Raw genomic sequence first — 27,271 nt, 5'->3', positions numbered from 1 at the left:
AATGTATGGTCTTGGCGCCTTTGTAAAAAATGAATTCACTGCAAATGTATGGATTTGTGTCTGGGTTTTGTATTCCATGACGCTGGTCTATGTATTAGTTTTTATGCCAGTTCCATGTTGTTTTAGTTACTATAACTCTGCAGAATAATTTGAAGTCAGTTAATGTGATTCCTCCAGTTTTGTTCTTTTTGCTCAGAATACCATTGTCTATTTGGGGTCTTTTTTGATTCCATGTAAATTTCAGGATAATTTTTTTTTCTATTTCTGTGAAGAATGTAATTGGAATTTTGATAGAAATTGCATTGAATGTGTAAATTGCTTTGGGTAGTATAAATATTTTAACAATATTTATTCCTCCAATCTATGAACATGGAAAATCTTTCAATGTTTTAATCTTTTTTCTACTTCTTGCATAAATGTTTTATATTTTTTATTGTAGAAATTTTTTACTTATTTGGTTAATTCCTAGGTATTTAAATTTGTGTGTAGCTATTGTAAATGGGATTACTTTTTAATTTCTGTCTCAGATTGTTCAGTGTAGGCACATAGAAATGCTACTGATTTTTGTACGTTGGTTTTGTATCTTGCAACTTTACTGAATTTGTTTCTCAGTTTTAATAGTTTTGGTGGAGTCTTTAGATTTTCTCAAATATAAGATCAGGCTTTCTACAAACAAGGACTTTTAAAAGAAAAATTCCAATTTGGATTCTCTTTATTTCTTTCACTTCTCTGATTGCTGTACCTAGGACTTCCAATACTGTGTTTAACAGCAGTGGTGAAAGTGGACATCTTTGTCATGTTCCAAATTTTAGAGGAAAGGCTATCAGATTTTCCTCATTCAGTATGATACTGGCTGTGGTTCTGTCATATATAGTTTTTATTATGTTGAAGTATGTTCCTTTTATACTCAGCTTTTTGAGGGTTTTTATAATGAAGGGATGATGTATTTTATCAAAGGCTTTTTCAGCATCAATTGAAATGATCATATAGATTTAGTTCTTCATTCTGTTGAAATGATGTATCACATTGGTTGATTTACATATGTTGAACCATTCTGGCATACCAAGAGTAAATCCTACTTGGTCATGATGAAAAATCATTTTAATGTTTGTTGAATTCTGTTTGCTAGTATGTTGTTGAAGATTTTTTCATCAATATTCATCAGGGATTTTGGCCTGTCATTTTCTTTTTTTGATATGTCTTTGTCTGATTTTTGTATCAGGATAATACTGGCCTCATAGAATGAATATGAAAGTATTCCCTCCTCCTCTATATTTTGGAATAGTATAAATAGAATTAGAATTAGTTTCTTAAATGACTGGCAGAATTCAGCAGTAAAACCAACAGATTCTGGGCTTTCCTTTGATGGCATATTTCACTGCAGCTTTGATCTTGTTACTTGTTTTTGATCTCAGGTATTGGATTTCTTCCAGGTTCAACCTTGGTAGGCTCTATGTGTCTAGGAATTTACCAATTCCTCTTGATTTTGTAATATATTGACATATAGTTTCTCTTAGTAGCCAATAATAATCCTGTGAATTTCTGTGGTAGCAGTTGTAATGTCTCCTTTTTCATCTCTTTTTATATTTATTTATTTATTTTAGCCTGCTTACATTCAAGGTTAATATTCATATGTGTAGATTTTATCATGGCATTGTGTTGCCATCTGGTTGTTTTTCATTATTTTTATTTTTTATTTTTTATATTCTACTTTAAGTTCTGGGGTACATGTGTAGAACTTGCAGGTTTGTTACATAGGAATACACGTGCCATGGTGGTTTGCTGCACCCATCAACACGTCATCTACATTAGGTATTTCTCCTAATGCTATCCCTCCCCTAGCCCCCCATCCACCAACAGACACTAGTGTGTGATATTGCCTCCAGCTTCATCCATGTCCCTGCAAAGGACATGAACTCATCCTTTTTTATGGCTGCATAGTATTCCATGCTGTATATGTGCCACATTTTCTTTATCCAATCTATCATCAATGGGCATTTGGGTTGGTTCCAAGTCTTTGCTATTGTGAACAGTGCTGCAATAAACATACATGTGCATGTGTCCTTATAGTAGAATGATTTATAATCCTTTCGGTATATACCCAGTAATGAGATTGCTGGGTCAAACAGTATTTCTAGTTCTAGATCCTTGAGGAATTGCCATACTGTCTTCCACAATGATTGAACTAACTTACACTCCCACCAACAATGTAAAAGTGTTATTTCTCCACATCCTCTCCAGGATCTGTTTCTGACTTCTTAATGATTGCCATTCTAATTGGTGTGAGATGGTATCTCATTGTGGTTTTGATTTGCACTTCTCTAATGACAAGTGATAATGAGCTTTTTTTTTCATATGTTTGTTGACTGCATAAATGACTTCCTTTGGGAAGTGTCTGTTCATATCCTTCACCCACTTTTTGATAGGGTTGTTTGTTTTATTTCTTGTAAATTTGTTTAATTTCTTTGTAGATTCTGGATATTAGCCCTTTGTCAGATGGATAGATTGTAAAAGTTTTCTCCCATTCTGTAGGTTGCCTGTTGACTCTGATGATAGTTTCTTTTGCTGTGCAGAAGCTTTGTAGTTTAATTAGATCCCATTTGTCTATTTTGGCTTTTGTTGTCATTGCTTTTGGTGTTTTAGTCATGAAGTCTTTGCCCATGCCTATGTCCTGAATGGTATTGCCTAGGTTTTCTTCTAGGGTTTTTATGGTTTTAGGTCTTACATTTAAGTCTTTAAGCCATCTTGAATTGATTTTTGTATAAGGTGTAAGGAAGGGATCCAGTTTCAACTTTCTGCATATGGCTAGCTAGTTTTCCCAGCACCATTTATTAAATAGGGAATCGTTTCCCCGTTGCTTATTTTTGTCAGGTTTGTCAAAGGTTAGATGGTTGTAGAGCTGTGGCATTATTTCTGAGGCCTCTGTTTTGTTCCATTGGTCTATGTATCTGTTTTGGTACCAGTACCATGCTGTTTTGGTTACTGTAGCCTTGTAGTATAGTTTGAAGTCAGGTAGCATGATGCCTGCAGCTATGTTCCATTTGCTTAGGATTGTCTTGGTTATGCAGGCTCTTTATTGGTTCCATGAGAAATTTAAAGTAGTTTTTTCCAATTCTCTGATGAAAGTCAATGGTAGCTTGATCAGGATGGCATTGAATCTATAAATTACTTTGGGCAGTTGATTTTTCCTATCCATGAGCATGGAATGTTTTTCCATTTGTTCATGTCCTCTCTTATTCCCTTGAGCAGTGGTTTATAGTTCTCCTTGAAGATGTCCTTCACATCCCTTGTAAGTTCTATTCCTAGGTATTTTATTCTCTTTATAGCCATTGTGAATGGGAGTTCATTCATGATTTGGCTCTCTGTTTGTCTATTTTTGGTATATAGCAATGCTTGTGATTTTTGAACATTGCAACAAGAAAAGCTAACTATCCTAAAGATATATGCACCCAATACAGGAGCACCCAGATTCATAAAGCAAGTTCTTAGAGACCTACAGAGACTTAGACTCCCACACAGTAATAGTGGGAGACTTTATCACCACACTGTCAATATTAGACAGGTCAGTGAGACAGAAAATTAACAAGGATATCCAGGACTTGCACTCAGCTCTGGACCAAATGCACCTAATAGACATCTACAGTACTCTCCACCCCAAATCAACAGAATATACATTCTTCTCAGCATTACATTGCATTTATTCTAAAATTGACCACATAATTGGAAGTAAAACACTCCTCAGCAAATTCAAAAGAATGGAAATCATAACAAACAAACAGTCTCTCAGACCACAGTGCAATCAAATTAGAACTCAGGATTAAGAAACTCACTAAAAACCGCACAACTACATGGAAACTGAACAACCTGCTCATCTCTGTTTTTATTTGTGTCTTTTTCCTTTGTCTTGCTAAAGTTTTGCCAATTTTGTTTATCATTCAAAAGGCCAACTTTTTATTTCATTCATTTCTTGTATTTTCTTTATTTCAAATGTATTTACATCTGTTCTGATCTTTATTATTGCTTTTCTTCTACTAATGTTGGTCTTAGTTTACTGTTGCTCTTCTAGGTTTTTAAGATGCATCTTAGGTTATTTATATGAAATTTTTCTTCTTTTTTATGTTAACATTTATAACTAACTATAAATTTTCTACTTATTTCACTGTGTCTCATACATTTTGATATACTGTGTTTCCATTATCATTTGCTTCAAGAAATTTTGCAATTTCCTACTTAACTTCTTCCTTGACCTAGTGGTCTTTCAGAAGCATATTGTTCAATTTCCATGTGTTTTTGTAGTTTCCAAAATTCTACTTTTTATTCATTTCTATTTATATTCCACTGTGGTCAGAGAAGATGCTTGATATTATTTCAGTTTTTTGAATGTTTTAAGACTTGTTTTGTGATCTAACATATGGCCTATCTTTGAGAATGATCCTTGTGCTGAGGAAAAAAATATATATTATGTAGCCATTAGAAGAAACGTTCTGTAAATATCTATTAGATCCATTTTTTCTGTAGTGCAGATTAACTATGGTATCTCTTAATTGATTTTCTGTCTAGGAGATATGTCCAATGGTAAAAGTGAGATATTGAAGTCTGCAACTATTATTGTTTTGGGGTCCAATAATATTTGCGTTATATATCTGGGTGCTCCAGTCTAGGTTGCATATATATTTAAAATTGTTATATATTTTTATATATTATTTAATGAGCTAAATTGTCTTTTCTTACAGTTTTTGTCTCGAAAACTGTAGGTTGGTGCAAAAGTAATTGCTGTTTTTGCCATTACTCTCAATGGGAAAAACAGCAATTACTTTTGCACCAATCTAATATTTTGTCTGATAAAGCCTACTGCTGCTCTTCTCTGATTTCCATTGGTTTTGAATCTATTTCTCCATCCCTTTATTTTGAGTCTATTTGTATCTTTATAGGTGATTTATGCTTCTTTTAGGCAAGCTCTATGTTGTAGATCATTGGGTCTTTTTTAAATCCCTTCTGTCACTCTGTGATTTTTTTTTTTTTTTTTTTTGCTGTTGTTGTTGGATAGTTTAGCCAATTTACATTCGATGTTATGGCTGACAAGTAAGAACTTACTCTTGCTATTTTTTTTTTTTTTTTTTGCTTTCTGGTTATTTGTGGTCTTCTCTTTCTTTCCTTCCTTGCTGTCTTCCTATTAGTGGAGGTCATTTTCTCAGGTGGTGTGATTTAATTTTTTGCTTTTTATTTTTTGTGTATCCATGGTATGTTTTTTTGATTTGAGTTTACCATAAGGCTTGTAGATACTATCTTACAATCCATTATTTTACATTGGAAACATCACTGATCTTATAAATGAACAAATAAACATATAAAAAGAAAACTGATAAACACTCTACATTTTAACTTAGTTCCCCCCTTTTTAACTTTTTGTTTTTTCTCTACATCTTATTGGACAATCTATGCCTTAAAAAGTTTGTATAGTTATTCTTGATTGCTTTATTATTTAGTCTTTCTTTCTACTTAAGGTAAGAGTGAATTAATTATGCTCCAAAATTATAGTTTTATAATATTCTGTGTTTTTCTATTACCAGTGAGTTTTGTACATTTCAATGATTCTTTAGCACTCATTTATATCCCTTCCTTTCAGATTGAAGGACTCCATTTAGCATTTACAGTAGGTCATATCTGGTTTTGATGAAATCCCTTAGCTCTTGTTTGTATGGGAAGGTCTTCATTTTTCCTTCATGCCTGAAGGATATTTTCACCAGCTATAGTATCCTAGAATACAAAGGTTTGGATTTTTTTTTTCCCCTTCAGCACTTTAAATATGTCATGCCACTTTCATCCAGCCTATAAAGCTTCCACTGAAAAGTGTTCTGTGAGACATATTGGAGCTTCATTGTATGTTATTTGTTTCTTTTCTTCTGCTGTTGTAGAATTATTTCTTTATACTTGCTCTTTGGACTTTGATTATTAATTGCTTTAAGGTAGTCTGCTTGGGGTTAAATCTCTTTGGTGGTCTACAACCTTTTTGTACTGAATATTGATAACTTTCTCTAGTTTTGGGAACTTCTCTGTTATTATCCCTTGTGAATAAATTTTTTTACCCCTATCTCTTTCTCTACCTCCTCTTTAAGGCCAATCACTCTCAGATTTGACCTTTTGACGCCATTTTCTAGATCCTGTAGGTGTGCTTCCTTGATTTTTATTCTTGTTTCTTTTATCTACTTTGACTTTGTATTTTCAAATAGCCTGTCTTCAAGCTTACTAATTCTTTCTTCTGCTTGATCAATTCTGCTATTAATATACTCTGCTAAATTCTGCATTATGCCAGTTGTATTTTTCAGAATTTCTGCTTGATTCTTTCTCATTATTTCAATTTCTTTTTAAAATGTATCTAATAGGATTCTGAATTCTGTCTCTGTGCTCTCTTGAATTTCCTTCAGTTTCCTCAGCACTGCTTTTTGAATTATCTGTCTGAAGGGTCACATATGGTGGTATGAGATGCCACACTCTTTTAAACAACCAGATCTCATAGAACTATGTCACACAAACAGCACTAGGGGAATGTTGCTAAACCACTTATTAAAAAATAGCTCCCATTATTTAATCACCACCCACCAAACCCCTCCTCCAACACTGGGGATTATACTTCAACATGAGATTTCAGTGAGCACAGAGACCCAAACCATATTATTCCACACCTGTCTCCTCCCAAATCTCATGTTTTTCTCACATTGCAAAATACAATCATGACTTCCCAACAATTTCCCAAAGTCAACTCATTCCAGCATCTCAAATGTCCAAAGTCCAAAGTCTCATCTGAGACAATGCTGGTTCCTTCTACCTATGAGTCCATAAAATCAAAAACAAGTTAGTTACTTCCAAGATAGAATATGAATACAGGCATTGGGTAAATACATGCATTCCAAAATGGAGAAATTAGCCAAAAGAAGTGGTACAGGCCACATGCAATTCCAAAACCCAGCAAGGCAGTCATTAAAATTTTTAGCTCCAAAATAATCTCCTTGACTCCATGTTGCATCAGGGCACTCTGATGCAAGTGCTGGGTTCCCCACACCTTTGGCAGCTCTACCCCTGTGCCAGCTGCTCTGAAGAGTTGGCACTGAGTGTCTGCAGCTTTTTCAGGTACATGGTGCAAGCTGTTGGTTACTTTACCATTTGGGTTCTGGAAAATAGTGGCCCTCTTCTCACAGCTCCAGTAGGCAATGTCTCAGTGGGGACTCTGTGTTGGGGCTCCATCTCACATTTCCCTTCTACACTGCCATAGTAGAGGTTCCCTGTGAGGGCTCTACCACTGTAGCAGGCTTCTACCTGGACATCCAGCCTTTTCCACATATCCTCTGAAATCTAGGTGGGGGCTCTGAAGCCTCAACTTGTGCACTCTGCAAACCCAATGGCTTAACACTGAGTGGAAGCCACCAAGGCTTACAGCTTGTACCCTCTGAAGCAGCAGTCCAAGTAGTACATGGGTTCTTTTCTTTTTAGCCATGGCTGGGGTTGAGTGGCTGGGATGCAGGGAGCAGTGTCCTGAGGCTGCAGAAAGTGGTGGGGCTTTGGGCCTGGCCCACAAAATTATTCTGTCCTCCTAAGCCGCTGGGCCTGTGTGTTAGTCCATTATCACACTACTGTAAGGACATACATGAGACTAGGTAATTTATAAAGAAAAAAGGTAAAATTGACTCACAGTTTCACATGGCTGGGGAGACCTCAGGAAACAATCAATCATGGTAGAAAAAGAAGCAAACACATCCTTCTTCACACAGAAGCAGGAGAGAGAATGATTCCCCAGTGAAGTGGGAAGCCCCTTATAAAACCATCAGATCTCATGAGAACTAATGATCACAAGAACAGAATGGGGGATACTGCCCCCATGATCCAATTTTCTCTTTCTGGTCATGCCCACTACATATAGGAATTATGGGAACTACAATTCAAGATGAGATTTGGGTGGGGATATAGACAAACCATATTATTCTGCCCCTGGCCACTCCCAAATCTCATGTTTTCACAATTCATAACACAATCATGGCCTTTCAACAGTCCCCCAGTGTCTTTATCATTCCAGGGTTAACACAAAAGCCCAAGTCTACAGTCTCATCTGAGGCAAGGCATGTCCCATCTGCCTATGAACCTGTAAAATAAAAAGCAAGTTAGTTACTTCCTAGATACAATGGGGATACAGGCATTGGGTAAATACACCCATTCCAAATGGGAGAAATTGACCAAAACAAAGGGGATACAGGCCCCATGCAAGTTCTAAATCCAATAGGGCTGTCATTAAACCTTAAAGTTACAAAATGATCTCCTTTGACTCCATCTCTCACACCCAGGTCATGCTGATGCAAGAGGTGGGCTCCCACAGGCTTGGCAGCTCTGCTTCTGTCACTTTGCAGGGTACAGCCCCCATCCCAGCTGCCTACATGGGTTGGCATTGCATGTCTGTGGCTTTTCCAGGCATATGGTGCAAGATGTCAGTGGATCCCACATTTTGGGTCTGGAGGACAGTGGCTTTCTTCTCACAGCTCCACTACGCAGTACTCAAGTGGGGAATTTTCCTGGGGGCTCCGACCCTCTATTTCTCTTCAGCACTGCCCTAGCAGAGGTTCTTCATGAGGGCTTCACTCCTGCAACAAACTACTGCCTGGACATTCAGGGCTTTCCATAAATCCTCTGAAATCTAGGCAGAGATTGCCAAACTTCAATTCTTGACTTTTGCACACCCACAGGTCCAACACCACGTAGAAGCTGCCAAGGCTTGGGGCTTACAACCTCTGAAACAATGGCCTGAGCTGTAAATTGGCCCCTTTTAGCCACCACTGGAATGGCTGGGATGCAGGACACCAAGTCCCAAGGCTACACACAGCATTGGGGGGGCCCTGATCTCAGCCCAGGAAACTGTTTTTCCAATTTAGGCTTCTGGACCTGTGATGGGACAGGTTGCCATGAAGGTCTCTGACATGGCCTGAAGACGTATTTCCCATTGCCTTGGTGATTAACATTGTTACTTATTGCTCCTTGTTACTTATGCAAATTCCTGCAGCAGGGTTGAATTTCTTCCCAGAAAAATGAGTTTTTTTTTTCTATTGCACCATTAGGCTGCAAATTTTTTAAACTTTTATGCTCTGCTTTTTATTGAATGCTTTGCCACTTAGAAATTTCTTCCACCAGATACCCTAAATTATCTGTCTCAAGTTTAAAATTTCACAGATCACGGGGCACAGGCAAACTGTCACCAGTCTCTTTGCCTAGCAAGAGTGACCTTTACCCCAGTTCCATAGAAGTTCCTCATTTCCATCTGAGATTACCTACATCTGGATTTCATTGTCCATCAGCAAGTCTCTAGGAAGTTCCAAACTTTCCCACATTTTCCTGTCTATGAGCCCTCCATGTTTCTAGGAAGTTCCAAACTTTCCCACATTTCCATACCTTCTTCTGAGCCCTCCAAACTGTTCCAACTTCTGCCTTTTAACCAGTTCCAATGTTGCTTCCAGTGGTTTTTGGTGTCTTTATAGTAGTGTCTCCCTCCCTGTACCAATTTACTGTATTAGTCAGTTTTCACACTGCTATAAAAACATACTGGACACTGGGTAATTTATAAAGAAAAGAGGTTTTATTGACTCATAGTTTTGCATGGCTAGGGAGGTCTCATGAAACTTATAATTATGGCAGAAGGGGAAGCAAACACATTTTTCATCACACGGTGGCAGGAAAGAGAATGAGTGCCCAGCAAAGGGGGATGTCTCTTATAAAACCATCAGATCTCATGAGAACTAACTCACTATCATGAGAACAGGATAGGGGAACCCATCCTCATGATTCATTTATCTCTACCTGGCCCCTCCCACAATACATAGGGATTATGGGAACTACAATTCGAAATGAGATTTGGGTGGGGACAAGGAAAAACCATTATCTGCCTGTGATGGAAGGGTCTGCAATGAACACCTCTGAAATGCCTTTGAGGCCATTCCCTCATTATCTCAGGTATTAGCAATTGGCTCTTCTTTACTTATTCAAGTTTATGCAGGCTTTTTCAATTCCTCCCCTGAAAATGGGCTTTTCTTTTCTACCACATGGCTGGTCTACAAATTTTTCAAACTTTTATACTCTGCTTCCCCTTTTAATATATATTCCATTTATACATCTTTTTTTTTTTTTTTGCTCACTGGTATAAGCATAGGCCATTAGAAGAAGCAAGGCCACATCTTGAACCTTGCCGCTTAGAAATTTCTTCCACCAGATATCCTAAATCATCACGCTAAAGCTCAGTGTTCCACAAATCACTAGGGGAGGGGCACAATGTCACTAACCTCGTTGCTAATGCATAACAAAGGTGACCTTTGCTCCAGTTCTCATTAAGTTCCTCATTTTCAAAAGAGACCTCCTCAGCCTGGTTTTCATTGTCCATATTATAGTCAGTAGTTTTGTGGCAACAATTTAACAAATCTCTAGGTAGTTCCAAACATTCCCTCATCTTCCTGTCTTCATCTGAGTCCTCCACACTCTTCCAACCTCTGCCAGTTAACCAATTCTAAAGCTGCTTTCACATTTTCAGGTATCTTTATAGCAATGCCCCACTTCTCAGTACCAATTTTCTGTATTAATTTATTCTTGCATTGCTAATAAAGATATACCTGAGACTGGGTAATTTATAAACAAAAGAGATTTAATTGGTTCTCAGTTCTTCAGGCTGTACAGGAAGCATGGCAGCATCTGCTTCTGGGAAGGCTTCAGTGAGCTTTTACTCATAGTGAAAGTCAGAGGGTGAGTGGGGCAGTTCACATTGTCAGAGTAGGAGGAAGAGGGAAAGATGGGAGGTGCCACACACTTTTAAACGACCAGATCTCACAAGAACTCACTTACTATTGCAACACAGCACCAAGGGGAGTGGTGTTAAACCATGAGAAAGTGCCCCCATGATCCAATCATCTCCCACAAGGTCCCACCTCCAACATTGGGGATTACAATTTGACATGAGATTTGGGAGAGGACACAGACCCAAACCATGTCAGCCTATATTTCAGTTTTATATAAAATGAGGAAGAAGTACCTATTCTGTGGTAAATGTATCCCCTTAGATTCAATGTTTGGTGAATGAATAATAGGCTTGATTTTAGCTCTCCTTTTCCCTTCGGCTGCACAGGGCACATCCTATACAACCTTGTGTAGCAACAGTGTGTAGCTTGCACAGAGGCTTGTGTGAGGCATGCACTAGATACACGTATACAGATAGATAGAATAAAGGGATCACCTGTATTTTACTGAATTCCAGACTATGACTTCACAATTTAGGGTAGTTCTCCTTTTTGCCTTTGGTCTGTAAACTCAGAAGTCTCTCTTGGTGAAAGAGAATCAGATGTTCCTTGATTTGAATACCAATTAGTACCTGATAACTGCACTAACTTGTGTTACTGGGCAGGTTTTAAACTTTGGATATGCTCTTTAATTAAAGTTTCCTTATTTGTAAAGTAAGCATACTATTTACCCTGTCTGCTATGAGTGTTAAGGAAAATTATGTATGCAAAGCACCTAAGAGAACATTTGACATATTTTAGATTATCAATACCTGTGACTTTTATAAAATTGTATTTCTCTTTAGCCTTATTTTTCTCACTTATTTGAATAGCTTTTTTCCTCTAGAAAGAATAGAGCTTAAATCTCTCCATTATAATTTGTCCTGTTTTCTGTCAGGTAGTAAATATCACAATAATAATTAACGTATATTAATTACTTACTGTATCCCATGTGTAATTCCAAGCCTTTCCATATATTATCTAATTTAATGCTTATAACAACATTATGCAGTCGGAATTAATATGGTCACCATTTTCATTCGATGAAATGAATCCGAGTGGTTAAGTAACTCCCCTTAAATTCTACAAACAACTATTGGTTGAGTTGGAGTGTGAATTTAGGCACTTCTACTCCAGAGTTTTCATTTGTAACCACTCAAGTTATACTGTCTCCCAGGAAATCTCTGGTTCACCACAACTTAATGTTTACGCTTTTTAACATGAACATCTAGCATCTACAATTTCTCTGTTTTGTGATCCAACAGAGCATAACACCACATACAAAAAATGTAGTCTCCAGATTGAATGTGTATTCAAGAGAGGTAGCATAGTACTGTGATCAAAATCACTGGCTGTAGATTTTGAGTGCCTAAGTTTGAATCTTCTTGCTGTATGACTCGACCAGTGGCTTAACCCCTATCCTTATTTGTGCTTCAGTTTCTTCATAGGTAAAATGGCAGTAGAGAAACATCTAGTTAATTAGCTCTTTTGTGAGGATGAAATATGATAGCATATGTAAAAAACAAGCAATCTGAATAGTGTCTGGCATGTAATAAAAACTCAGTAAAGTTTATGTAATTGTTTTCACATTTCCATTTATGACCGAATTACCACATTTCATTACTGAATATATCCTAAAGTTGCTATACTTTAGGAATTTTTGTTATAAGAAAATTTAGGAGGAGGAGCCAAGATGGCCGAATAGGAACAGCTCCGGTCTACAGCTCCCAGCGTGAGCGACGCAGAAGATGGTGATTTCTGCATTTCCATCTGAGGTACCGGGTTCATCTCACTAGGGAGTGCCAGACAGTGGGCACAGGTCAGTGTGTGCATGCACCGTGCGGAAGCCAAAGCAGGGCGAGGCAGTGCCTCACTTGGGAAGTGCAAGGGGTCAGGGAGTTCCCTTTCCGAGTCAAAGAAAGGGGTGACGGATGGCACCTGGAAAATCGGGTCACTCCTACCCAAATACTGCGCTTTTCCGACGGGCTTGAAAAACGGCGCACCACGAGATTATATCCCGCACCTGGCTCAGAGGGTCCTACGCCCACGGAGTCTCGCTGATTGCTAGCACAGCAGTCTGAGATCAAACTGCAAGGCGGCAGCGAGGCTGGGGGAGGGGCGCCCGCCATTGCCCAGGCTTGCTTAGGTAAACAAAGCAGCAGGGAAGCTCCAACTGGGTGGAGCCCACCACAGCTCAAGGAGGCCTGCCTGCCTCTGTAGGCTCCACCTCTGGGGGCAGGGCACAGACAAACAAAAAGACAGCAGTAACCTCTACAGACTTAAATGTCCCTGTCTGACAGCTTTGAAGAGAGAAGTGGTTCTCCCAGCACGCAGCTGGAGATCTGAGAAGGGGCAGACTGCCTCCTCAAGTGGGTCCCTGATCCCCGAGCAGCCTAACTGGGAGGCACCCCCCAGCAGGGGCACACTGACACCTCACTTGGCAGGGTATTCCAACAGACCTGCAGCTGAGGGTCCTGTCTGTTAGAAGGAAAACTAACAAACAGAAAGGACATCCACACCAAAAACCCATCTCTACATCACCATCATCAAAGACCAAAAGTAGATAAAACCACAAAGGTGAGGAAAAAACAGAACAGAAAAACTGGAAACTCTAAAAAGCAGAGCGCCTCTCCTCCTCCAAAGGAACACAGTTCCTCACCAGCAACGGAACAAAGCTGGATGGAGAATGACTTTGACGAGCTGACAGAAGAAGGCTTTAGACGATCAAATTACTCTGAGCTACGGGAGGACATTCAAACCAAAGGCAAAGAAGTGGAAAACTTTGAAAAAAATTTAGAAGAATGTATAACTAGAGTAACCAATACAGAGAAGTGCTTAAAGGAGTGGATGGAGCTGAAAACCAAGGCTCAAGAACTACGTGAAGAATGCAGAAGCCTCAGGAGCCGATGCGATCAACTGGAAGAAAGAGTATCAGCAATGGAAGATGAAATGAATGAAATGAAGTGAGAAGGGAAGTTTAGAGAAAAAAGAATAAGAAGAAATGAGCAAAGCCTCCAAGAAATATGGGACTATGTGAAAAGACCAAATCTACGTCTGACTGGGGTACCTGAAAGCGATGGGGAAAATGGAACCAAGTTGGAAAACACTCTGCAGGATATTATCCAGGAGAACTTCCCCAATCTAGCCAGGCAGGCCAACATTCAGGTTCAGGAAATACAGAGAATGCCACAACGATACTCCTCGAGAAGAGCAACTCCAAGACACATAATTGTCAGATTCACCAAAGTTGAAATGAAGGAAAAAATGTTAAGGGCAGCCAGAGAGAAAGGTCGGGTTACCCTCAAAGGGAAGCCCATCAGACTAACAGCGGATCTCTCGGCAGAAACCCTACAAGCCAGAATAGAGTGGGGGCCAATATTCAACATTCTTAAAGAAAAGAATTTTCAACCCAGAATTTCATATCCAGCCAAACTAAGCTTCATAAGTGAAGGAGAAATAAAATACTTTACAGACAAGCAAATGCTGAGAGATTTTTGTCACCACCAGGCCTGCCCTAAAAGAGCTCCTGAAGGAAGCACTAAACATGGAAAGGAACAACTGGTACCAGCCACTGCAAAATCATGCCAAAATGTAAAGACCATCCAGACTACGAAGAAACTGCATCAACTAAAGAGCAAAATAACCAGCTAACATCATAATGACAAGATCAAATTCACACATAACAATATTAACTTTAAATGTAAATGGACTAAATGCTCCAATTAAAAGACACAGACTGGAAAATTGGATAAAGAGTCAAGACCCATCAGTGTGCTGTATTCAGGAAACCCATCTCACGTGCAGAGACACACATAGGCTCAAAATAAAAGGATGGAGGAAGATCTACCAAGCAAATGGAAAACAAAAAAAGGCAGGGGTTACAATCCTAGTCTCTGATAAAACAGACTTTAAACCAACAAAGATCAAAAGAGACAAAGAAGGCCATTACATAATGGTAAAGGGATCAATTCAACAAGAAGAGCTAACTATCCTAAATATATATGCACCCAATACAGGAGCACCAAGATTCATAAAGCAAGTCCTGAGTGACCTACAAAGAGACTTAGACTCCCACACAATAATAATGGGAGACTTTAACACACCACTGTCAACATTAGACAGATCAACGAGACAGAAAGTCAACAAGGATACCCAGGAATTGAACTCAGCTCTGCACCAAGTGGACCTAATAGACATCTACAGAACTCTCCACCCCAAATCAACAGAATATACATTATTTTTTTCAGCACCACACCACACCTATTCCAAAATTGACCACATACTTGGAAGTAAAGCTCTCCTCAGCAAATGTAAAGGAACAGAAATTATAACAAACTATCTCTCAAACCACAGTGCAATCAAACTAGAACTCACGATTAAGAATCTCACTCAAAACTGCTCAACTACATGGAAACTGAACAACCTGCTCCTGAATGACTACTGGGTACATAACGAAATGAAGGCAGAAATAAAGATGTTCTTTGAAACCAACGAGAACAAAGACACAACATACCAGAATCTCTGGGATGCATTCAAAGCAGTGTGTAGAGGGAAATTTATAGCACTAAATGCCCACAAGAGAAAGCAGGAAAGATCCAAAATTGACACCCTAACATCACAATTAAAAGAACTAGAAAAGCAAGAGCAAACACATTCAAAAGCTAGCAGAAGGCAAGAAATAACTAAAATCAGAGCAGAACTGAAGGAAATAGAGACACAAAAAAACCCTTCAAAAATTAAATGAATCCAGGAGCTGGTTTTTTGAAAGGATCAACAAAATTGACAGACCGCTAGCAAGACTAATAAAGAAAAAGAGAAGAATCAAATAGACGCAATAAAAAATGATAAAGGGAATATCACCACCCATCCCACAGAAATACAAACTACCATCAGAGAATACTACAAACACCTCTACGCAAATAAACTAGAAAATCTAGAAGAAATGGATGAATTCCTTGACACATACACTCTCCCAAGACTAAACCAGGAAGAAGTTGAATCTCTGAATAGACCAATAACAGGATCTGAAATTGTGGCAATAATCAATAGCTTACCAACCAAAAACAGTCCAGGACCAGATGGATTCACAGCTGAATTCTACCAGAGGTACAAGGAGGAACTGGTACCATTCCTTCTGAAACTATTACAATCAATAGAAAAAGAGGGAATCCTCCCTAACTCTTTTTATGAGGCCAGCATCATTCTGACACCAAAGCCAGGCAGAGACACAACCAAAAAAGAGAATTTTAGGCCAATATCCTTGATGAACATTGATGCAAAAATCCTCAAGAAAATACTGGCAAAATGAATCCAGCAGCACATCAAAACACTTATCCACCATGATCAAGTGGGCTTCATCCCTGGGATGCAAGGCTGGTTCAATATATGCAAATTAATAAATGTAATCCAGCATATAAACAGAGCCAAAGACAAAAACCACATGATTATCTCAATAGATGCAGAAAAGGCCTTTGACAAAATTCAACAACTCTTCATGCTAAAAACTCTCCATAAATTAGGTATTGATGGGACGTATTTCAAAATAATAAGAGCTATCTATGACAAACCCACAGCCAATATCATACTGAATGGGCAAAAACTGGAAGCATTCCCTTTGAAAACTGGCACAAGACAGGGATGCCCTCTCTCACCACTCCTATTCAACATAGTGTTGGAAGTTCTGGCCAGGGCAATTAGGCAGGAGAAGGAAATAAAGGGTATTCAATTAGGAAAACAGGAAGTCAAATTGTCCCTGTTTGCAGACAACATAATTGTATATCTAGAAAACCCCATTGTCTCAGCCCAAAATCTCCTTAAGCCGATAAGCAACTTCAGCAAAGTCTCAGGATACAAAATGAATGTACAAAAATCACAAGCATTCTTATACACAAACAACAGACAAAGAGAGAGCCAAATCATGAGTGAACTCCCATTCACAATTGCTTCAAAGAGAATAAAATACCTAGGAATCCAACTTACAAGGGATGTGAAGGACCTCTTCAAGGAGAACTACAAACCACTGCTCAAGGAAATAAAAGAGGATACAAACAAATGGAAGAACATTCCATGCTCATGGGTAGGAAGAATCAATATCATGAAAATGGCCATACTGCCCAACGTAATTTATAGATTCAATGCCATCCCCATCAAGCTACCAATGCCTTTCTTCACAGAATTGGAAAAAACTACTTTAAAGTTCATATGGAACCAAAAAAGAGCCCGCATTGCCAAGTCAATCCTAATCCAAAAGAACAAAGCTGGAGGCATCACACTACCTGACTTCAAACTATACTACAAGGCTACAGTAACCAAAACAGCATGGTACTGGTATCAAAACAGAGATATAGATCAATGGAACAGAACAGAGCCCTCAGAAATAACGCTGCATATCTACAACTACCTGATCTTTGACAAACCTGAGAAAAACAAGCAATGGGGAAAGGATTCCCTGTTTAATAAACGGTGCTGGGAAAACTGGCTAGCCATATGTAGAAAGCTGAAACTGGATCCCTTCCTTACACCTTATACAAAAATCAATTCAAGATGGATTAAAGATTTAAACGTTAGACCTAAAACCATAAAAACCCTAGAAGAAAACCTAGGCTTTACCATTCAGGACATAGGCATGGGCAAGGACTTCATGTCTAAAACACCAAAAGCAATGGCAACAAAAGACAAAATTGACAAATGGGATCTAATTAAACTAAAGAGCTTCTGCACAGCAAAAGAAACTACCATCAGAGTGAACAGGCAACCTACAAAATGGGAGAAAATTTTTGCAACCTACTCATCTGACAGAGGGCTAATATCCAGAATCTACAATGAACTCAAACAAATTTACAAGAAAAAAACAAACAACCCCATCATAAAGTGGGCGAAGGACATGAACAGACACTTCTCAAAAGAAGACATTTATGCAGCCAAAAAACACATGAAAAAATGCTCATCATCACTGGCCATCAGAGAAATGCAAATGAAAACCACAATGAGATACCATCTCACACCAGTTAGAATGGCAATCATTAAAAAGTCAGGAAACAACAGGTGCTGGAGAGGATGTGGAGAAATAGGAACACTTTTACACTGTTGGTGGGACTGTAAACTAGTTCAACCATTGTGGAAGTCAGTGTGGCGATTCCTCAGGGATCTAGAACTAGAAGTACCATTTGACCCAGCCATCCCATTACTGGGTATATACCCAAAGGACTATAAATCATGCTGCTATAAAGACACATGCACACATATGTTTATTGCGGCAATATTCACAATAGCAAAGACTTGGAACCAACCCAAATGTCCAACAATGATAGACTGGATTAAGAAAATATGGCACATATACACCATGGAATACTATGCAGCCATAAAAAATGATGAGTTCCTGTCCTTTGTAGGGACATGGATGAAATTGGAAGTCATCATTCTCAGTAAACTATCGCAAGAACAAAAAACCAAACACCACATAATCTCACTCATAGGTGGGAATTGAACAATGAAATCACATGGACACAGGAAGGGGAATATTACACTCTGGGGACTGTTGTGGGGTGGGGGGAGGGGGGAGGGATAGCATTGGGAGAAATACCTAATGCTAGATGACGAGTTGGTGGGTGCAGCACACCAGCATGGCACATATATACATATGTAACTAACCTGCACAATGTGCACATGTACCCTAAAACTTTAATAAAACAAAAACAAAAACAAAAAAAAACAAAAAAAAGAATTTAATTTAACAAAACTAATAATTGGAAGTGATTACATTTTATTAAATTAGATTTTACTTGGATAAAATAATCACCTCTGAGTATTTAAAAATATTTTCCCAGAATTATTGAGGTATAATTGGCAAACAAAAATTATGTATATTTAAGGTGTACAACAATGTTTTATATGTATTCATTGTGAAATGATCACTATGATCAAACTAATTAACATAACCATCACCTCTTATGCTTACCTTTCTTTGGTGGTAAGAACACTTTAGACCTGCTTACTCTATTTTGTGTCTGTGTATGTGTGTACACATTTAGTTTTATTGTAACAAAGCAACTTGTACACTTTTGATATTTTAAAACGGAGCATCATCTTTCCTTTCAAGTGAAACAGAAAGAAAATTTAAAAATAAACAAGAATAAAATTACAATGGAGAATGTCAATTCCAAATAAGATTGTACAGGTTCTGCTGATTCTTCCATTGAGTGGCAGGGCTTAAGTCATCATTAGGAGATAATTCATTATAAAGTGTCATCTTAAACTGCAAAGATGTCTGTCAAATATCACAATTAAACATACCAAAGGAGAAACCATGTTGTTAAAATGCCCACTTAACCCACCCAAACATCTCAAACCCACCCTTTGCTGACCTTCTATAACCCCATTTTTTATTTTTTTTTCTTTTCTTAAACAAGAGAAAGTAGACAGATAAATGTTGCTAAATGCTAACTGTCCATATTCACTTAGAGACACAGTGTACTCTCTGAGCCCAATATACAGAGAAAAGAGGAAGAAAGCTAGAATTCTATCCACTACTACACAGGGGCCTAGCACCTTCCAGCTTCCAGCAGAGCGAAGGGAGCAGGTTTTTCTTTTTTCCCACAGAGCTCAGTGGTGTTGATTCTGTACAGTTTTTGTTCAGACAGCAATGGATAAAAATGAATTTTGAACAAAAAGGGGTAGAGACTCTTTTCCCATTGTATTCTGCTCAAGGTATTTTCCCCCAAATAAGTTGAGAACCATAGCGTAGAGAAAAGAGACCTCAAGAACAGAGCAACTGAGGAAAAAAAAAAAAAAGCCTGCAACTTGCTCCCAGGGACTGGAGAAAATTTTTAAAAAGGAAGGTTGGAATCCATCAGTTTTCTATTAGTCATCTTCCCCTTCATCCTCCTCTCCTTCCTCCCCTTCATCATCATCTTCATCTTCTTCACCTTCATCCTCATCCCCTTCTTCATCAATATCTTCTAATCCTTCCTCCTCTTTATCATCATCAGCATCATCATCATCATCTTCTTCTCCTTCTTCTTTTTCATCATCCATACTGGGAACCAAGTAGTACTGTAATGGGTTTGGCCAAATATCATCTTTGATTACCTCTCCTAATTCATCAGCACCTGCATCAGAACGGTCAGTAAACAAGGTAAAGAAGCTCTCTGGTTCCTCATGCTGCCTCTTTCTACTGGCTTTATTCTGCGTTTGACTTGAACGTTTTGTCAAATCCTTCCCAGATTTCCATTTGATTTTGGTGGACTTTGAAGATGGATCACCAATCTCATTCAGAGGAAATTCTTTGGAGAGAAATTTATTTTTAAAGCAAGGATTTTCATCAAAATAAAAATCTATTCTATAACCTGATTTAACATCTCCAAATTCTGTCACTAGTCAAATAATGTAGAGCCTCTTCATTCTCCTCCCCAAGGAGTACAGACACTTGTGGATGGTTGACAAATGTTGTTACCCAAAAATTCAGGATTTTGGCGATCAATTCTGACCTCTTCTGCTGACAATATAGCCGAATAGGAACAGCTCCGGTATGCAGCTCCCAGCGAGATTGAGGCAGAAGGCAGGTGATTTCTGCACTTCCAACTGAAATACCCGGTTCATCTCACTGGGACTGGTTGGACAGTGGGTGAAGCCCACAGAGGGTTAGCCGAAGCAGGGTGGGGTGTCCCTCACCCTGGAAGCACAAGGGGTCAGGGGATTTCCCTCCCCTAGGCAAGGGAAGCCGTGAGGGGCTGTGCCATGAGGAACTGTGCACTTGGCCCAGATTCTGTGCTTTTCCCACGGTCTTTGCAACTCGAAGACCAGGAGATTCCCTCTGGTGCCTACATCACCAGGGTCCTGGGTTTCAAGCACAAAACTGGACGGCCATTTGGGCAGACACTGAGCTACCTAGCTGCGGTTCGTTTTTTTTTTCCATACCCCAGTGGCACCTGGAAAGCCAGCAAGACAGAACAATTGACTACCCTGGAAAGGGGGCTGAAGCCAGGGAGCCAAGTGGTCTGGCTCCCGGGTCCCACCCCCACAGAGCCCAGCAAGCTAAGATCCACTGGCTTGAAATTCTCGCTGCCAGCACAGCAGTCTGAGGTTGACCTGGGACGCTGGAGCTTGGTGGAGGGAGGGGCGTCCGCCACTGCTGAGGCTTGAGTAGGTAGTTTTACCCTCACAGTGTAAACAAAGCAGCCAGGAAGTTCAAACTGGGCAGACCCCACCACAGCTCAGCAAGGCTGCTGCAGCCATACTGCCTGTCTAGATTCCTCCTCTCTGGGCATGGCATCTCTAAAACAAAGGCAGCAGCCCCAGTCAGGGACTTATAGATAAAACCCCCATCTCCCTGGGACAGAGCACTTGGGGGAAGGGGCGGTTGTGGGCACAGTTTCAGCCGACTTAAACGTCCCTACTTACTCTCTTAGCAAATTTCAAGAATACAATTCACTGTTATAAACTGTAGACACCATGTTGTACATTAGAGGGAGCTCATTCTCCTCATACATGTAAAATGGGATGACTTGTAAAACTTCAAACTAATCTTTCAGGAAAAAATTTGCTGCTGTATGTTTTTTTTTTATTGCTGCATGACAAGTTGCCCTAAAACTTAGTGGTTTAAAATGACAAACACTTATTTCACAGTTTCTATTGGTCATAGATTTGATCCTAGTTTAACTGGGTGAGAGTTTCTAACATGGCTGCAAGGTAGGAGGATTTGCTTTCAAGCTCACTGAGGTGGAGTTTGACAGGATTTTTTTTTTTTTTTCAGACGAGTTCTCACTCTCGCCCAGGCTGGAGTGCAGTGGCTGGATCTCGGCTTACTGCAAGCTCCGCCTCCCAGGTTCACACCATTCTCCTGCCTCAGCCTCCGAGTAGCTGGGACTACAGGTGCCCGCCACCACGCTCGGCTAATTATTGGTATTTGTAATAGAGACGGGGTTTCACCTTGTTAGCCAGGATGGTCTCGATCTCCTGACCTCGTGATCTGCCAGCCTCGGCATCCCAAAGTGTTGGGATTACAGGCGTGAGCCACCGCGCCCAGCCGACAGGCTTTAAGAGAGTCGCTTTCAAGCTAATTTGCATGGCTGTTGACCAGAGATATCAGTTTCTTGCCACTTGAACCACTCCACAGAGCTACTCCCAACATGGCGGCAGGCTGCCCAAGAGAAATGGCTCCAAGAAAGAAAGCATGAAAGAATGAAGCAAGGTGAGAGAGCCAAGCAAAATGAAAGCCTGAGTGTTTTGTTACCTAATCTAGGGAAGTAACTTTCTATCACTTTTGATCACTTTGGCTATGTTCTGTTTATCAGAAGCAAGTCACTAGGTCCACTCCACACTCAAGGAGAAGGGATTATATAAGGGTGTTAATTGCAGAAGGCAGAGATATTTGAGGCCGTTTTAGAGACTGCCTATCAATAACTGAGTGGAGAAAAGCAACAGGTACCTATTCATCCATTTTGGCAAATACAAATAATTAGTTAAGGATCAGTTTTTAAAATGCTATAAGTTAGAAGTCTCTTAACAGTTTTTTCCACACTTAAAGTACAACTTTCATCACTATGCCTCCTTTAAAATCATTCTCATTTCAATCTTTGATATCACTCACCCTGGATACCCATACTTTCCTCCTCTTGAATTAGCTTTCCACCTATGTTTACCACTAAAAATGTCCAGAAAAAAGAGAACCAATCAGTTAGACAGGCCATATTAAATCATGAGTATAAATGTTTCTACTTCCTCAGATGTGATGCATAAGGATAGGAAATCAAGTCATTTTCTTCAAACTTGATTTAATTAAAAGTCCATGAAATCAGTATTAAGATTGAGGTAATTTTTACCATTCCTGTGAGACTCTAAATTAGAACAAGAGAAATCCATTCAGAAATGACTTTATGAATTTCAGCTGGTTAGGCTACAATATGCTTAAAATTTTTCTCCTAGGATGCTCTTTTTCTGCTTGCTTATATGCATGGAATAGTTGTCAAATATGTCAGAAACATTTATACTTACTCTCATTTTTGCACACGAACAATGGTAAAGTTGGAAGCTGGCAGAGTTTGAACAATAATATATATTTCTGTAAGTTTAGGATGCTATTTTGATTTTCTACCACCTTTCCACGTGCCCCTGTGGCAAACATTTGCTACTCCATATGAAAATGGGAAGATGTAATGGTCTTACAATATGTCATATCTTCTACATTTCTATTCAAGTTTTCAAATAGAGCTTTTCAGTGGCATCTGGAAATGTCAAGAACATGCTGGGACCTGTTATATATGTATTTAACTAACCTGACTTTATGTCTTAATCTAACTTTGTAGACAAAGAGTGAACCTCGGGGTTGCTTGATCATGACCTTGTATACCATACCCACCAAAATAATTGATCACTGACTCCATAGCTGTTGATGCTGGCACTTGCAAAAATGGAATGCTGAGGCTAGTATTTTTTCAAAAAATTACCAAATGCCTATGTTTTTATTTTTCTTATTAAAAAATTTTCAGATAGATAGGCAACAAAGTGAAAGTAAGTATACCTCACATCCCAGTCCACCCGTTTTCCAGAAGTCCCCACGTTAGAATGTGCATATACTTTCAAGGATGGTCCAATGTATCTACAAGCCCCTATATCTATCCTTCTAACCAATTAAATCTCCACGTCTCATATTTGCCAAATTGGAATCGTGATATGTATTTTGTGTCATAAATTTTTTTATTGGCTTGTTAATAATGTCAACTTTTGATGACAGTATATGTATAGATAATGTTATAACCCACTTGAGTAGCTGCATAGTATTGCATTATATAAGTGAACTATGTTTAATTGAACTCTTCTGATACTAATGGACATTTATATTGTCATCAACCTTTCTCTACTAAAACAATGCTGCTGAAAATTAAATATATATGTGTGAGTATGCATATATATACATATATACACAAATGCACATAATTTTGTGTACTTAGGAAATTTCTTATGACAATTTTTTCTGACTCAAAGGATACACATCCTTTATAAATTTTGATAGAGATTACCATATTATCCTCTAAAACTTTTACTTTTTTTATAAGTGTGTGAATTTATTGTGTAGAATTTTCACAATTATATAAACTACTTAGTGAGTTTATGTAAAGGAAGGACAGACATTTCTGAGACCTAAATATTAACATATCAGAATAATCTTCAAAATAAATATCTGTTGCTTTCCTCATTTAGAATTATTCTGAATTTGGATTTAGAGCCCATTCTAAGTAATTTTATGAGCTCTGACCCACCCTGATATCCAGCAGGTGAATTTTTTTCTTTCTATTAATTAATTTAAACTTTCAAGGAGTTATTATGTTCAAATTATACCCTTAAACTGTATGGTTAGTGTTGAGGATTCCTTTCTTTATAGAGATTTATTGTTCTATTGGGAAAGCCCAACTTAGCTTAGAAAAAGTTAACCACATAAGATGAGATTGGATGGAGGCAAAGATGTATAGTGGTTACTTGCATCAGCAATTTTACCTCTAGAGTCAGTTTGTTCAAATGCTTTCCCTTCTACTAATAGATCTGTAAGCTTGTGCAAGCTAATAAACATGCCCAAGCCTCACTTTCCTCATCTTATATAATGGTGATAGTAATAATACCTATGCATAAGGATTTTAAAAATATTTAGAAGAATTAACATATTCAAAACATTTAGTACAGTGTCTGATCCACATCATTTATTGTGTTTGTTATAGGGCCTTTATTGAATGACAAATAAATTGAAATACTTGAGTTTTAATTATGTTCTGATATGAATCTACTTTATTGATCCAACTTTGTAAATCCAGTGTTTTTTGAACCTGACCACAGCTGACAGCTACATTGCTTACTATATTGGATATCTGTGTTAGTTTGTTTTCACACCGTTGATAAAGACATACCCGAAAGTGGGAACAAAAAGAGGTTTAGTTGGACTTACAATTCCACATGGCTGGGAGGCCTCAGAATCATGGTGGAGGGCAAAAGACACTTCTTACATGGTGGCACCAAGAGAGAATGAGGAAGAAGCAAAAGTGGAAACCCCCAATAAGCCCATCAGATCTCGTGAGACTTATTCACTATCATGAGAATAGCACAGGAAAGACCAGCCCCTATTATTCAGTTACCTCACCCTGAGTCCCTCCCACAACAGGTGGGAATTCTGAGAGATACAATTCAAGTTGAGATTTGGGTGGGCACACAGCCAAACCATATCAATACCTCTCATAAATATATATCTATATTCTGACTCTTGTCCTAGTGCCATATTCTGTTGTCTTTGTTTCAAGGTCTATTTCACATTTTCAGAAAATAGTTATTCAAAAAATATAGACAGAATTTTTTTTAGCTGATCAGTTTTATCATGGCTTTGCTGAGTTACAAATGTGGTAGTAATTTTTTAATAATTGGCTGTCTGTAAAAATGCATGTATGAATACATGTACATAATTTACTATTTATATTACTAACATAAAGGCTGTATAGCAAACAATTTACAAGTAATAGTAAAATATTCTAGTCTTTCTATCATAAATTCCATGTAACTAATGATACTTACAGAATGTTTTAATTGTTTTTGGTAAACTCATATATTTGTGACTAACCTGTGGTTGTAATTGACAAATGAGTGTAGTTCTGACATGAATATTGATTGATATTTTTGTTTTCCTCAATGAGTAAGATAAAAATTAAAAAAAACTGTGTCAGAAATTAATGTGTTCATCAATGATGTGAATGACTTTTGGTGAATCACATTAATAGCTTTTGGATACTAGGAAAATATTTTTCTTATTTTTTGTGCTATTCACAATATAACAGCCACAACACAACAATTTCTAAATTTAATCAGAATTATTGAGATTTTTCTGTATGTCCTCCTAGACAATCCATAATAACAACAAACTTCTTAAAACCACGTCGTTATTTGAAGTGTTTACCAACTTTTGTGATGTAAACACTTCCATCATTGCCAGTTTCAACCTAACAACGTTATGTCATTGAACACAAAGTGGAGAAGAGATGTGCAGTTTCAAACTATTATATAATAGTCCCACTATACAGATACAATTGACATAAATAACCTTGAGTATAGATAGTAGTATAAAATAGTTAAATAATTAAGAAGTAATGAGATTTGAGTATTTGTCACCTTGATTTTAATATAATTTACTGAATTCTGAATTTATAAAGTTACTTTTTAATAATGGCTATTTTTAATGATGGCTTGCAAAATTTCTGAAAATTTAATAATTGACTCTCATGTGCAGCTCCAGCACAACACTCATATAAATATTTGAATATTATTCCTCAATTAAATAAAAAACAGCCTTCCATAGCTATCCCTTTCTTTCTGGCAACTTCCTTCTATATCTCATTTTTCTGTAACTATAAGGCAAAAATCTTTTAAAAAACTGCTTTTATTTACTATCTCCATCTATTTATCTCCCATTCCCCCACTCAAATTTTGTTTTCTGCCCTATTCCTCTATAAAAATATCAGGCTAAGGCCACCAGTGTCATTAAATAAAATCGATTTTACAATTCCCATTTTATTGGACCTCTTTGCAACAATGTTTACTGCTGACGAACTACTCAACTCTTCTTACAACACTCTTTTCCATTAGGTTCTACAATACAATATTTATCTGTGATTTTATTTCTCTGTCTCTCTGCCCATTTCTTCCCTACTTCTTTGAAAGCTCATCTTCTTCTGCCTAGCTGTTACAAGTTATACTTAATCGAGGTTTGTTTCTAGACCCCCACTGTCTAATTTTATAATCCTTCCTATGGCTTCAATGGCCACATGTACCTAGATGACATGTGTAAATATGTGTGTGTGTTTGTGTGTGTGTGAATAAATATATAGTCAAATCTTTAAAGTGTAAAATTTGGTTTTACATATGTGAACCATCACCGAAATCAACATAATAAACATATCCTTTACCTCCAAAAGTTTCCTGGTGCCAATCTGTAATTTTCCTTCCCTAGCCAATCCAACCACCATTTCCCGAGTAACCACTGATCTGCCTCTTGTCATTATAGATTAGTTTGAATTTTATAAAGTTATATACATACATATATATATAAATATGTATATCCTGTAGGATACATATACATATATAGGTATATGTATTAAAGAGGATGTAGAAATAAGATACTGAGTGAAAAAATTATGCTGGGTGAAAAAAGCCAGAAAAATGAGTATACACTGTAGGATATATATGTATGTCTTGTAGGATACACATACATACACATGCATATACATATATACATATATGTATATGTATCCTGTAGGATATACATATATATATCCTACAGTGTATACTCATTTTTCTGCCTTTTTTCATTCAGCATAATTAAGATTTACCTAGGTTTTTGTATGTATCAATAGTTTATTTATTTTTATTGCTTAGTGTCCCAGTATATGAATACACCAAATATTTTTCATCCTTTACCTATTGAGAGACATTTGGGTTGTTTTCAG

At 37.9% G+C, this 27,271-nt stretch overlaps 1 pseudogene; it reads right to left on the bottom strand.

Annotated features, from left to right (window-relative positions):
* Positions 1-18,965: 18,965 nt before the first annotated feature.
* Positions 18,966-26,791, bottom strand: LOC100989006 (protein SET-like; annotated as a pseudogene).
* Between the last annotated feature and the right edge of the window lie 480 nt (positions 26,792-27,271).

This window comes from Pan paniscus, chromosome X (assembly GCF_029289425.2).
Source record: "Pan paniscus chromosome X, NHGRI_mPanPan1-v2.0_pri, whole genome shotgun sequence".
Lineage (NCBI taxonomy): Eukaryota > Metazoa > Chordata > Mammalia > Primates > Hominidae > Pan > Pan paniscus.
The sequence above is the reverse complement of the archived record's forward strand: the minus strand, read 5'-3'. Positions and strand labels throughout refer to the sequence as shown.